The following is a 14,804-nucleotide window of genomic DNA, read 5'->3' on the forward strand; positions in this document are numbered from 1 at the left end:
CAAACGCTTTCTCTTCTTTGAGCCACTCCTGCATGTTTGACATAAGCCTGTAGGCAAACTCTGTATATGACTCACTTCTGCCTTTCTCATTTTCCCGAAACTTCCGACGGAACGCCTCCGCTGACAGCCTGTACTTTTTTAGCAGACTCGATTTCACTTTGTCGAAATCCTCTGCCTCCTCTCTCTTCAAGCGAGCGACTACGTCGGCCGTCTCGCGGGTTACAAAGTGAGCAAGCGCTGTGGCCACGTTTCCCGAGAGAACCCCTGCTTCTCGCACGTTCGCTCAAAGTTAACCAGGAACAAACCAATGTCCTCTCCAAGCTTAAACGGCCGCATCAGGTCAGTCATTTTTAACGATACTCGTTCTCCTGCACCGTGTGCCTGACTTCCATTACGAGCGCGTTCCATCTCTATCTCGAGACGCTTCATTTCCAAAGCGTGTTGACGGTCGCGCTCCTCTTTTTCTTTCTCTTGTTGCTCTCGCTCTTTCTGTTCTTTAAGTTCGCGCTCCTATCTTTTTGCCGTCTCCCTCTCCTCAATGGTCTCAAGGCATTCCGACAGCTCGTCATCCTCAGTTTCTAACTCAAGAATAGCCCTTAGCAGTTCTGGTTTTCTGAGTTTGTCTGAGACATCCAGACCCAACTCTCTTGCAAGCTCCAGCAATTTCGGTTTGCGCAACGACTTCCAATCCATGGCTACTCTGAATGCTGCTTTCTCTACTGCCTACTATTGTCTTGCCGCAAACTAACGCGGCAGCAACGACAACCACAATTACCAGCTCTGTTTCTGACACTAACAAAAACCTGGCAAAACTCAGAAGAAGAAAGTCCCGCACTCACCAAACCTCGCAGCCAAGAATTCAGCGCAGTCGTTCCGCTGCAGGCAACCAGTCATCACACAGGGCTTGTTGCACTGCTCCCGGATGGTCGTTGTGCTGCTTAGCATACAGTCAACCGCATATCTTCGCTTCTGGCCTCCGTTGTCGCGATCTCACCGCTACCAGCCAGTTGTTGGAATCTCAGCGCTGACACCCGTTGTTGCAATCGGGTCGCAAGCCCCAAGGGTAGCGTTGGCCTGGCGGCCTGGGGCACAACTGGAAGCATCCGAAGGTCCCGGCAAAGCATGAGTCGACTGGTAACAGAACAACTTGTTTATTCTAGCATCACGAAAGAGCGGGCGGTCAGGTCGACCGAAGTGGAGAGACGGGAGAGCACGTAACTCAACGGAAGAAATCGGAGCCTCTCTCTCGGTGTCCGGGGGCAGCTGCTCGTATACTCTCGGAGTCGAGGGCAAGAGGAAGGCCTCATGACGAGGCCACGTGACGGCGGGGCACGGACAGGCTGAGAGACACGTTGAGACGAGTGTAGTGACGCATCCGCCAAGCCGGCGCCGGTCAGACCTCCTCGCTTCACACTTGGGGAGCTCCTCTCCCCGGCTGCCGCGCTTTGACAAGCGTGGGCACCAACATGCACACACACACACACACGCACACTTGAAGACACGTGGCACTGAAACATGCATGGACGCGGGTGGCGGGGAGGCGTATCGGCGGCGCTGAACGGGCCAAAATGTCCGCCGCTTTGAACGAAGCCCCGGCGTCCGTTGCATCCGCGCCGGCTATACCGCGCGTCGTAGGCGAAACGTAACGTCGTCCAACACATAGTTATTGTTATCAATATTTTGCTTATATCGTGAAACTGAGGCTTTTTAAACACGCAAAACGCAACCTAAAGTTTCGCCTTTGTTCTGTACAAAGCAATGGACAGGGTGCTTGTACATGTGAAACGGCGGCCGTGCAAATTTCACTTACAGACATGTAGTTGGCATTTTATGGCAGATACATACTGTGCGGTGTGTTTATTTTCTCTGAGAATATTTTACAAAAATTGCCATATAGCCAAATTCCACCTCTTGGAGTAGCTTACTTGAAGACCGGTTACTTTCATTTCCAATTTGACTTCTTAGATAGTGAAACCATAAGCTGTCATAGATAATGTGCTAACAGACCATGCCTCAATATCCTTATCAACTTGTTCATCCACGAGTTGAAAAAGCTTGAAAGCCGATCGCAGTCAATATATATTCACATGTATCCGCGTGGCTGATCCCATAGCACTCACCACCAATTTCTGGGATCACAAAAGTTCATTGGTCCGCAGTTAAGAGCTTCTTGTTGTTCAACTGTCTGTTTTGACTAAACCCTAGCATCTTAACATAAAAGATGATGCGTGTTGCGTGGATTTGAAGACCATGGCACGAACTTCACAATAGAAGGCAAGGAAATCTACTTTCCAGCTAATCCGGTTGCCTTAGGCAATGATCACATGCAATACGGATGCCGTGAAATATATTAATTTCCATAAGAACATCTTGTAATGATGAATAAATATGATTTGGATTTTAGCACTCAACTTTCGCAGATGAACACTGCAGGCTTGTGGTTTGTAAGAGTGTTCTCTAAAATACTTGCTGTATTACAATATATTCGTTGAAGAGAGGGGGTTAACCGAGGGTCCCGATTTTTATTAGTCATATCATAAGAAGCCAACAAACACTGACACCAAGGACAACATAGGGGAAATTACTTGTGTTTAATAAATGAAATAAGGAAACGATAAATTAATGGAAATTAAAGTGGATGAAAAAACAGCTTGCCGCAGGTGGGAACCGAACCCACAACCTTCGCATTTCGCGTGCGATGCTCTACCAATTGAGCTACCGCGGCGCTGTTTCCCCATCCACTTTCTTGGGTATTTATGTGTGCTAGTAGAACCCTGGGAGTGTTAGCCAGCGCCATCACTCGCATACCTTGGCGGCGGACGTGGAACGTCCTTCTTGCCGCAGGCGTCACGAGAACGTGATCTTTTTGGGTGAAGGCAACTGGTCAATAAACCCACACATGCTACCTGAAGGCATCAATGTTGCCGGATTCGAAACCCTCGTTATGTAATAAACGAGAAGAGAGGGGGTTAACCGAGGGTCCCGATTTTTATTAGTCATATCATAAGAAGCCAACAAACACTGACACCAAGGACAACATAGGGGAAATTACTTGTGTTTAATAAATGAAATAAGGAAACGATAAATTAATGGAAATTAAAGTGGATGAAAAAACAGCTTGCCGCAGGTGGGAACCGAACCCACAACCTTCGCATTTCGCGTGCGATGCTCTACCAATTGAGCTACCGCGGCGCTGTTTCCCCATCCACTTTCTTGGGTATTTATGTGTGCTAGTAGAACCCTGGGAGTGTTAGCCAGCGCCATCACTCGCATACCTTGGCGGCGGACGTGGAACGTCCTTCTTGCCGCAGGCGTCACGAGAACGTGATCTTTTTGGGTGAAGGCAACTGGTCAATAAACCCACACATGCTACCTGAAGGCATCAATGTTGCCGGATTCGAAACCCTCGTTATGTAATAAACGAGAAGAGAGGGGGTTAACCGAGGGTCCCGATTTTTATTAGTCATATCATAAGAAGCCAACAAACAGACACCAAGGACAACATAGGGGAAATTACTTGTGTTTAATAAATGAAATAAGGAAACGATAAATTAATGGAAATTAAAGTGGATGAAAAAACAGCTTGCCGCAGGTGGGAACCGAACCCACAACCTTCGCATTTCGCGAAGGTTGTGGCACACATAAATACCCAAGAAAGTGGATGGGGAAACAGCGCCGCGGTAGCTCAATTGGTAGAGCATCGCACGCGAAATGCGAAGGTTGTGGGTTCGGTTCCCACCTGCGGCAAGCTGTTTTTTCATCCACTTTAATTTCCATTAATTTATCGTTTCCTTATTTCATTTATTAAACACAAGTAATTTCCCCTATGTTGTCCTTGGTGTCAGTGTTTGTTGGCTTCTTATGATATGACTAATAAAAATCGGGACCCTCGGTTAACCCCCTCTCTTCTCGTTTATTACATAACGAGGGTTTCGAATCCGGCAACATTGATGCCTTCAGGTAGCATGTGTGGGTTTATTGACCAGTTGCCTTCACCCAAAAAGATCACGTTCTCGTGACGCCTGCGGCAAGAAGGACGTTCCACGTCCGCCGCCAAGGTATGCGAGTGATGGCGCTGGCTAACACTCCCAGGGTTCTACTAGCACACATAAATACCCAAGAAAGTGGATGGGGAAACAGCGCCGCGGTAGCTCAATTGGTAGAGCATCGCACGCGAAATGCGAAGGTTGTGGGTTCGGTTCCCACCTGCAGCAAGCTGTTTTTTCATCCACTTTAATTTCCATTAATTTATCGTTTCCTTATTTCATTTATTAAACACAAGTAATTTCCCCTATGTTGTCCTTGGTGTCAGTGTTTGTTGGCTTCTTATGATATGACTAATAAAAATCGGGACCCTCGGTTAACCCCCTCTCTTCTCGTTTATTACATAACGAGGGTTTCGAATCCGGCAACATTGATGCCTTCAGGTAGCATGTGTGGGTTTATTGACCAGTTGCCTTCACCCAAAAAGATCACGTTCTCGTGACGCCTGCGGCAAGAAGGACGTTCCACGTCCGCCGCCAAGGTATGCGAGTGATGGCGCTGGCTAACACTCCCAGGGTTCTACTAGCACACATAAATACCCAAGAAAGTGGATGGGGAAACAGCGCCGCGGTAGCTCAATTGGTAGAGCATCGCACGCGAAATGCGAAGGTTGTGGGTTCGGTTCCCACCTGCGGCAAGCTGTTTTTTCATCCACTTTAATTTCCATTAATTTATCGTTTCCTTATTTCATTTATTAAACACAAGTAATTTCCCCTATGTTGTCCTTGGTGTCAGTGTTTGTTGGCTTCTTATGATATGACTAATATATTCGTTAGGCTTTCAGCACTACAATATAACTATCGCCCTTACCTGTAACACTGAAGGCAAAGATGAGGAGCACGCTGCAGAAGAGTACCGCCAGACAAATGATGATGATGAGCGTGACGCATAACCAGACGAAGGAATCTCTGTTTCTGTAACAGGCATGTATTGATGAAGCCAGAGTGAGCGTTCACAGCACTCCATACAAAGTGTGGTCATGGAGCACGCAGATTACGTGCATTTTAGCCAAAAAAAAAAAAAGCCCGACTAGTCCGCTATACTATAGTTAAGGTAGAGTTGAATACCCTTATACACACTGAAAAAATATTTGTTTAAGCACATTGTGTGTTTTTGAAACCACTGTTACATTTCATCGAGAAAGCCCCTTAGCTATTAGGCAAGGACAACGTTGCGGATACCACGAAACTATATGTTATATCACGCTAGTTTATGTTTTATAGTCATAACGTCACGGTGCACCAATTAAAACGGCTGTAGTAATAGACAAGGCGACTTTGAAATAAAACGAAATGGTAACCACCAGGCGCAGTCCTCATCTGTTCTGCAGTTTTGCTTGAGCAATGATTCACGTCGTAGACGTCGGTTCGCCTGAGAAGGGATATCGCAGTATCAACCGATTTCCCCCTGCAAATTTGACAGCTGATCACGCAGACAATAATTTTTTTTTACTACCTGCCCAAATTTCTGTTTTCTTTCTTTGTCAAAACGCTGTGTTGTTCTATTTTATTGTGTTGTTCAAGATCAGGATTTCGCAGGTGAATAATGTATTGACGAAGCGCGAAAACAATCCTTTTTGCAAACAAGTTTAAAGCAGACAATGTAAACTGCATCCACTATGTGAAACCTATGGTATACGAAATATTACCACCTACCTTTAAGATATTCACCATCGTGGGTAATTAAACTTCAGTGCTAGCCTTTAAAAGTATATGAACTCAACTGGCGAATGTCGCCCGACGACATTCATTCATGTTTGGTGCACATTCATAATGTTATAAGTAGTTGGTGTAGGCATTTCCTAAATTCTTGTTCTAAACCGAAGCTTTACTGGCCTCAATAAACCCACTTATGCCAGAATAATTTTCGCAATCTATCGAGATTTTTGTTTTTTTTTTACTTCTCTGCATGCTTATAAAAAGGACTACAAGGATGAATGTTTCCCACGTATGCAGCTCTGGCTTAAAATGTGGAACGAACTTGCTATTTTTAACGCAGTGAATAGAAAGTGAAACGGCGTCTCGCGAATGAGTCGCGAGCCTCATTTGGTACTTAATGCATGAATTTGTGGAGGGAAACAAGGCTGTGAAAAGAAGCAAGTTTTCGCTGTCAAAGGGGTGCTAAACGAATTTATTACTGATTGTAGTCTTCCGACGTGTCCATGACAGCCCTTAACTTCTTGTTTGTTCAGAGTTATTTTGCTCATATTGCACTTTTTTGATGTCCATTTGCCCACCACTGTAATAATCCCTATCGGTATTGACAGTATTGTGAAAAAAAAAAGAAAGCAGTCAGGATACCCGAAATACAGAAGTCTTCTGCTTGCGCTCACGTGCTTTCCCCCATGTCGTCGTCTTCCTCTATCCTTTAGAAAATACTTTGCTTTTGAATAGTTATGCGTACTAGAGCGAAAAAAAGAAAGTTGAAAGAACGAACACCCGCCGTGGTGGCTTAGGAGTTATGGCGTTGCGCTGCTAAGCAGCGAGGTCGCGGGATGAAATCCCGGCCGCTGCGGCCACCTTTCGATGAGGGCGCAATGCAAAAAAAAAAAAAAAAAGCCCGTGTATCGTTCATAGGGCGCACGTGACAGAACGCCAGGTGGTCAGAATTTATTCGGCTTCCCCTACTACGGCGTGCCTCCTAATCAGATCGTTGTTTTGGCACGTAAAACCTCACAGCATATTTAGAAAAACACGATGCGATTGAGTGGAAGGTTGTACTTACTTGTCAGCTTAAAGGAACGAAAATAAGCCTGTTGTCAAGCAGCAGTTATGTCCATTAATAGAGCAAAACCTTTCGCATACAAAATACTCACCGTCCGAAATAGATTGTAAATCCAACTTGCCTAAAGAAGAGAACAGGACTAAGTTAATTTCTGCACAACAAGGCTGCTTGTTTTATTCTACGCATAATCATTGACTACAACTGATCAATGAGATTGTGGATATCGTACAAAGCGGTGTACTGCGCGCAGCATGACGATTATTCAGTGAATAAAATGTATTTCACTTCAGTGAGGCTGTCGGGTGGCCGTGTTTCGTCAGGGCTGGAATGCAAAAGAAATGCAGCAGAACCTGTCTCGCGACGACCGTCAGTGGTAATGCGATTCGCATTCAAGCACTGAAGCAACACAACGTATTGCAGAAGGCAAAACGACTAATGCATGATGGTAGCTGCATGAGGGCGGCATAATCCCGTTTGGATGACGACGGCATGATTACGCTAGAATGATGCACAAATATTGACTTCAGTGGAACCTCGATAGAAGTATGATTGCGACGGCGAGGTGACAATGCGATTACGTTTCTGAAGGGATGACTGCGGTAAAACAGCTGCGTGATGACGATGGCCCGAATACAATAGTGGGACGGCGGTACAATGTGGGACGACGATGGCTGGACGACGACGGGATGACGAAGTTAGAATGGCGACGATAGAGCGGCCACAGCGGCATCACGGCGACGGTGTGACAACAAATGCATGACGATGACAGTATGACGACTACGCAATGACAATTGTGTCATGACAAATGCATAAAAAAGGACGACCACTACATCATGAAGACTCCACGACGACGATAACGTGACGATAATGATGCGACTACGACGGCGCGACGAGAGTCGGCTGCCGTAGCTGAAGCGATGACGAGAAAACGACCAACACGGCATCACGACGACAGCATGACAAAGAATGCCTGTGCCTGAACGACGACAGCGGCTATATATATATATATATATATATATATATATATATATACAAACCATATGCAAGACTTGTGACCATACTTTTTATGTTACCCCACCCCTTTTGTAATACCCCGAAAGGGGGCCTTTAAGGACAATGAAACAAAACAAATTGGCTGCGACGCCATGTCACGAACGTGTCTCCACGGAGCAGAGCGGGCGAATAGGAACACTTGGTACGCTAGCGCGCCAGGTGTTGAGAAAAAAGAGAGGGTATCGGCGCGTCGCCACGTCAGCAGTGCCCTCGACGGAGCAGATCTAAAAGAGAACTAAAACTAGTGCGGTCCACGTGTGTTTTTTGCTATTCACAACCGGCCATTTGAAGCCTATAAAAAAGAAGATAGTTTTTTCTGTAACGACCGTGGCATGGCTTCAGCCTGAAGAGCCTCGATGAACACAGTTGTCCACAGCAGCATGTATGCGACTTTTCGCTAAGCATGTATGTGCTACAGCAGCAACAGCAGCAATATTTAAGAACACACAAGGCACCGGCTATGGGGTCAAGAATACGAATTTCTCGGCCGAATGAGTTGTAGGAAATAGATTAGGTAACGAATGGCTTTAAATTAACCGAAGTGGCACATTTCGAATTTATTTCATTAAAACGACATCCTTTCGCTATTCCATGTCATATTCTTTGTCATATACCGATGCCTTTGTGGCATCGGTATGGCCCCCACCGAATTTTCTGAAAACATTTTGTTGTGCTTTCTCAGGCACCATTGAGGGTGAATTTGTGGTACTGAATAAATGACACAGCTCGGCAAAATACAAAAAAGGAGTCCTGGTGACAGCTTGCGGAAGAAAAGTTTCGCTCAATTATAAGCACAAGTTCTGAAAAAATAGTTAACGAAGTTCTGAAGAGTGACCCATTTGTTTGCTCTCTAATTCAATGAAGAATAGGAATCTCGGTTCCTTTAAGGGAAATGCACAGCACACCCATGGTATATATATATATATATATATATATATATATATATATATATATATATATATATATATATATATATATATATATATGCATTACGCGCTTATGGTTAGATGCGCTCGGCGTTTTATGTAAATGCACAGAGAGAGACAACGGCCGATCGGGGCGAGCGCGAGCAACAACAACCGTCTTCTGCCTCTTTGTCTTCTGCTGGCACCCGTATTCCTCACTACAATCACTCCCCGGCGAAAAAGGAGCCATCCTGGCGACCTATGGAACAGGCTGCACTGGTGGGTCGCAGTGCAGCTTCAATCGGTCGACATGAACAGTTGCGCGTCCATGACGCCGTTGGTCCGTGGATGGCTAAGTAGGCTCAACGATGTAGTTGACCGGGCACGTCTGTTGTAGGATCCGGTAAGGGCCGTCAAACTTTGAGCTCAACTTTGTAGAAAGGCCAGGAGTAGAGAAAGGAACGCCGAGCCATACCAGCGTTCCAGGTGAATATGATGCAAAAGTCAAGCTTGCGTCACGGCCATGTTTTTGATTTGCCTGGCCTTGCGCGGTAAGTGAGCGTGCGATCTGACGACAGAAGTGGGGGCTTCGGATAGAGTCATAGATTCCGAAGCGTCGAGGCGATACAAAAGAATTGTGTCCATAAACAAAGAAGGTTCGCGACCATAAAGAAGAAAGAAGGGAGAGAATCCCGTGATAGACTGAGTGGCGCTATTGTAAGCATACGTAACAAAGGGGAGGATGCGGTCGCAGTTAGTGTGGTCAGCGGAGACGTACATGGCGAGCATGCCGCCGAGAGTACGATTAAAGCGTTCAGTCATGCCATTGGTTTGTGGGCGATAGGCACTTGTTCTATGGACAATGCTGCATTCGCGAAAGAGAGCATCTACAGCTTCGTATAGAAATGAACGACCACGGTCAGTCAGTAGTTCGCGAGGCGCACCGTGTCGAAGAACAAGGTTGCGAAGGATGAACAAGCACACTTCACGTGCTACTGCCGCCGGGAGTGCTGCAGTTTCGGCGTAGCGCGTGAGGTGATCCACGGCCACAATGACCCAGCGGTTGCCATCTAGGGTGTACGGTAGAGGGCCGTACAAATCAATGCCGATACGGTCGAAAGGACGGGAGGGACAAGGCAATGGTTGGAGCGGTCCTGTTTTGTGAGGTGGGCTCTTGCGGCGTTGGCACTTGGAGCACGAGTGGACGTACTGCCGCATGAAGCGGTACATTCCTTGCCAGTAGTTTCGAAGCCGTAGGCATGCATACATCTTTAGTACACCTGTGTGGGCGCATTGCGGATCCGCATGAAGGGGGCACAGACGTCGGAACGTAAATGGCGAGGAATCACTAGCAACCATTTACGGCCATCAGGTAGGTAGTTGTGGTGATACAGGAGCCCTTCGCAGATGGCAAAGTGGCGAGCAGTGCGGTGCAGCAAGCAGTCAGTGGCGCAAAATGACGGTTGAGATATATACACTAGAAGAGAGGCTATCCGAGGATCCCTGCGTTCCTCTGCTGGCATGTAGGCGAATGTAAGAGACGAAGAATCGTAGCTGGAGACAGACGGAGTACCATGGTCATCGGACAATGGTGAGCGCGAAAGAGCGTCTGAATCCGAATGCTTAAGGCCGGACTGGTAGACAACACGGATGTCATAGTTATGTAGACGAAGCGCCCAACGAGCTAGGCGAATTGATGGTTCTGTTAATGACGACAACCAGCTTAGGGCGGGGTGATCAGTGACGATGTCAAATGTACGGCCATGTACATAAGGTCGAAATTTGGTGATTGCCCAAACGATTGCAAGACATGCTTTTTCAGTGACCGAATAGTTCGTTGCCGCTTTGGTGAGAGCGTGGCTGGTGTAACAGACGACGTACTCTTCGAAGCCAGATTTACGCTGGGCAAGACTAGCACCGAGGCCTCACTCCACTAGCGTCCGTGTAGATTTCGGTAGGAGCGTTGGGGTGAAAGTGGCGTAGGTGAAGATATCAAAAGATGGCGTAATGTGGTGATCGCGTCTTCACAAGAGGTAGGCAATGCCCAAATGCCTTGGCTGTTGGAAAGCAGCTGCGTTAAGGGGGTGATTATGGACGCGAAATTACGCATGAATTGGCGAAAGTACGAACACAGGCCTATAAAGCTACGGAGTTCTTCCAGTGTAGATGGCCTGGTGAAGTGGGAGCCGGCGCAAAGCTTTGCAGGGCAAGGAAGGACACCATCCTTGCCGACAACGTGCCTAAGATGGTAAGCCGGCGGGCGGCAAAGTGGCACTTCTAATTAAGCTGCACTCCAGCGTGTGAAAGGTAAGTCAGAACGCTTGCGAGGTGCGTCAGGTGGGAGCCAAAGTCCTTCCAAACGACTACAACGTCGTCCAGGTAGCAAAGAGACGTGTGCTATTTGAGGCCTCTAAGTATGTTGTCCATGAGGCGTTCGAAAGTGGCAGGCGCATTACAAAGGCCGAACGGCATCACGTTAAACTCATATAGACATATTGGTGTTACAAACGCAGTCTTGGGACGGTCAGCTTCATTCACAGGGACCTGCAAGTACCCAGATCGAAGGTCCAAAGTAAAGAACTTTGCTCTTTGCAAGCCGTCGAGAGCGTCGTCAATTCTGGGCAGCGGATAGACATCTTTTCGCGTGATCTTGTTAAGGCACCTATACTCTACGCAAAATCTCATGCTACCATCCTTTTGCCTAACCAGCACCACTGGAGATACCCAAAGGCTGTGTGAGGGCTGAATAACGCCACGATGAAGGATGTCGTTGACTTGATCATCAATGACGCGGCGTTCAGCGGGAAAAATTCGGTATGGACGCTGGCGTAGGGGTGCATGAGTGCCGGTGTCAATGTGGTGAACGATGGTGGATGTGAAGCCCAAGGAAGATTGCTTATGATCGATTGACATCCGAAAGCGGTCCAGCAGCTGCAAGAGTTGGGTACGCTGGGCAGGCGGCAGTTCAGAGTCAATTGACGGAAGGAAGGCCTCTAAGAAGGACGAATCGGCGCTGGTCACAGGAGGAAGGCTGTCGACGAGAAGACTTAACGTATCGTCAGGCAGTTGAGTAGAGTAGACTGACTCAATGTCGTCAAGCCGACCTATACATTCGCCACGGAATAAGGTGACTGTGGAAAAAAACCGATTCGTGACATAAATGGCGCTGTGAGAGTTTTCGACTGCGAGAACTGCAAAAGGGAAAAGGAAGTTTTTGTGAGGCGTGAAGGCTTCGGAGGACTCAAGCAGGGCGGTGGAAGAGGGAGCATAGCCGCAAGGAAGTGGTAAAAGAACAGTACACAAAGGAGGTATGTCAACGTCCGCGGCGACGACCACTCGAGAAGAAGGTGGCTTGTCAGATCAGGCATCACAAATCAGCGACAACTCAAGTTCGGCACGCGCACAGACAACAACGGCATGCTTAGTAGCAAGAAAGTCCCAACCCAAAATAAAGTCGTGCGAACATGGTGAAAAAACGACAAATTCGAGTACGTACAAAATGCCCTGAATGACAAGGCGAGCTGTGCATGCCACTGAAGGTTCAATGGGGTGCGCGGTTGCGGTACGCCGAGAGACGTCGGAAAGCGGAATCGTGATGTTTTTTAACTTGCGTCACAGTTCTCCACTAAGAACAGACACAGCGGCTCCAGTATCAACGAGTGCGTGCACAGGAACACCTTCGATATTTACAGTTATTTCGTTCGCAGGTGGAAATCGAGGCCTTGAAGTTGTCGACACGAGCGCAGTCCTTGCCTCCGTAACTGCGATGGCTATTTTTCTGCTTGAACTGGGCGGGAGCGACGAAGCAAAGGGGAAAGCGAACGGCGGCGAGGTTAGGGCGACCGACGTGTGCCGTAGCCACGTCGATTCGGTGACCAGGTACCCATCGCTGTGTGGGAGGAGATCTGGTGCGGTGGCTCAGGACGTAAGTAGCCCTGATGTTCTTCGCCCAGACTAGTACGGAAGTCACGATGACGACGGAAATGAGCGACATGGCCAGGTAGGCACCAGAAGTAGCAGATAGGCCTGTTGTCCGGGGTGCGCCAAGGACTAGTGGACGGCGGTGAAGGACGGTGAAAGGGTGGCGGGTTCGGGTGGACAGGCGCACGTGCAGCGTAGAAGTCATTTGCAGGTCGATCAGGATTCGTGCCGAGCGGCATTGCTGGTGACTGCCTGCGTGCGACTTCAGCGTACGTCAGAGGAGGAGAAACAGGCGAATACTGGTAGGAAATTGGTAGCGCCTCAGAAATTCGCTCCACTATGACTTGTCGAAGCGTGGGAACCAGCGCCTGCGCGGAGTCCGGGACGTGAGGAACAAGCGACAATTGTCGTTCCACTTCTAGGACAAACTGTTCAATTTGCTGCATTAACATTGAGGCGTCAATAGCAGAAGCGCCGACAGTTAATGCTGACACGTCGGCCGTATCAGAGTTCTGGAGGCGTGTAGAAATGTTTCCGCAACTCGTCGTAGCTCTGGCAGTACTGAATGACGTCCGTGACAGTTTGAGGATTTTTGGCATTTGGAAGGCGTCGTCCTCGATCCGCTTCGTGATGTGCCGGATTTTATCAGATTCAGGCATAGCAGGGTTGATGCAACGGCAGAGTTCGACAATATCCTCAATGTAGGACGTAAAGTTCTCGCTGGATTTCTGGCCGCGACCGCGTAGGCACTGGAGGCACGTCGGCAGGCATGGCAAAGACGGGGAGTAGAGTGCGGTTACGGAGATCCAGATTGAAAAAGGGAACTAGCACGCTCCACCAATTGATAGTACGCGTTTAAGGTGAGATGCGCTCGGCGTTTTATATAAATGCACAGAAAGAGACAACGGTCGAGCGGGCGAATGTCGAGCAACCAGAACAACCGTCTTCTGCTGGCGCCCGCACATATATATATATATATATATATATATATATATATATATATATATATATATATATATATATGTATATATATAAGCAGTGACGTTTTCTCTACGCCATTTCTGATGCTCCCATTAAATATTCTCAATTGATCATAAATGTGGAAACTCAGTTGCCTAAACAAGCTATACAGAGAAACTGTGTAGATGAGATGCAATAGACCATGCGTTTATTTTTTTATTTTTTTTAACTCTCTGCTGGATAGTTCAGCGTGTCCGGACGGAAGTGCGAGAGAGGAGACCAGCTGCAGTAGGCGTCTCATACGTGACGCGTTTCGGCGATGACAGTAGTGTGTGTAGCTGCATTGCCGGACTGTTAACCACAGTGACGTCGAAAAGCATCGTGAGATGGCTTGTGCAGCATTTTATTTCTATTTGCCAACGTAAAATCACCAGATCGGATGAATTCATTGTTTGAGTGTTTGACAATAAATCTTTATTTCAAGTGAGGGATAGTTGCATCTTTTTCATCTGAAATCCACATTATTTTAAGCTTTGTCTTCTTTTGTTTCTCCGAAAACATTTTGTTGTTCTTCCTCAGGCACCACTAGAGGTGACTTTGTGGTACTGATGGCACAGCACAGCAAAATAAAAAAAATTGCCCTGGTGACAGCATACGGAAGGCAAGCATCGCTCAATTCTAACCGCAAATTTTGAGAAAGTACTTACTTGACGAAGCGCTGAAGCTTGACTCATTTGTTTGCTCTGTAATTCAATGAAGAATAAGAACGTCGGTTCCTTTAACGCAAACGCACGGTACACCCATGTAACATATATACTGAGAGACAATGGTTAGGCGTCAGGCGTTGCCTTTTACTTCAGCGAGTGAGCCACTAATCATTATGGCGCCGAATGGTGATGCCGAGTATGTACAGATGAGGAAGATGAAATACAGGTGCCGTGCTCACAATATAATCGTTACAAAATTACCTATGTGCTGTTGGAACTTGGATTGAGAACACACATATGTCTCTGAACGCAACTAAAAGTGCACTTTTCTTTCTTTTCGATGTTCCCCTTCATAGTTCACTCATGTATCATCAAGGGTCAATTACCCAGGTGGATTCTCTTAAATACCTGGGAATCGCGTATGATTGGACACTAAACTGGAAAATCCACATTGAAAGGTCGGGTGCAAGGGAACTCGCGCCGTGGGATG

At 47.3% G+C, this 14,804-nt stretch overlaps 2 non-coding genes across 2 annotated transcripts; both read right to left on the reverse strand.

Moving 5' to 3' along the window:
• Positions 1-2,652: 2,652 nt before the first annotated feature.
• TRNAS-CGA (transfer RNA serine (anticodon CGA)) lies at positions 2,653-2,725 on the reverse strand. Its single transcript has one exon. It is a non-coding gene; the product is annotated as a tRNA-Ser (tRNA).
• Positions 2,726-3,119: 394 nt separating this feature from the next.
• TRNAS-CGA (transfer RNA serine (anticodon CGA)) lies at positions 3,120-3,192 on the reverse strand. The gene has a single exon. It is a non-coding gene; the product is annotated as a tRNA-Ser (tRNA).
• Between the last annotated feature and the right edge of the window lie 11,612 nt (positions 3,193-14,804).

The sequence above is a fragment of the Dermacentor andersoni genome, chromosome 10 (assembly GCF_023375885.2).
Source record: "Dermacentor andersoni chromosome 10, qqDerAnde1_hic_scaffold, whole genome shotgun sequence".
Classification (NCBI taxonomy): Eukaryota; Metazoa; Arthropoda; class Arachnida; order Ixodida; family Ixodidae; genus Dermacentor; species Dermacentor andersoni.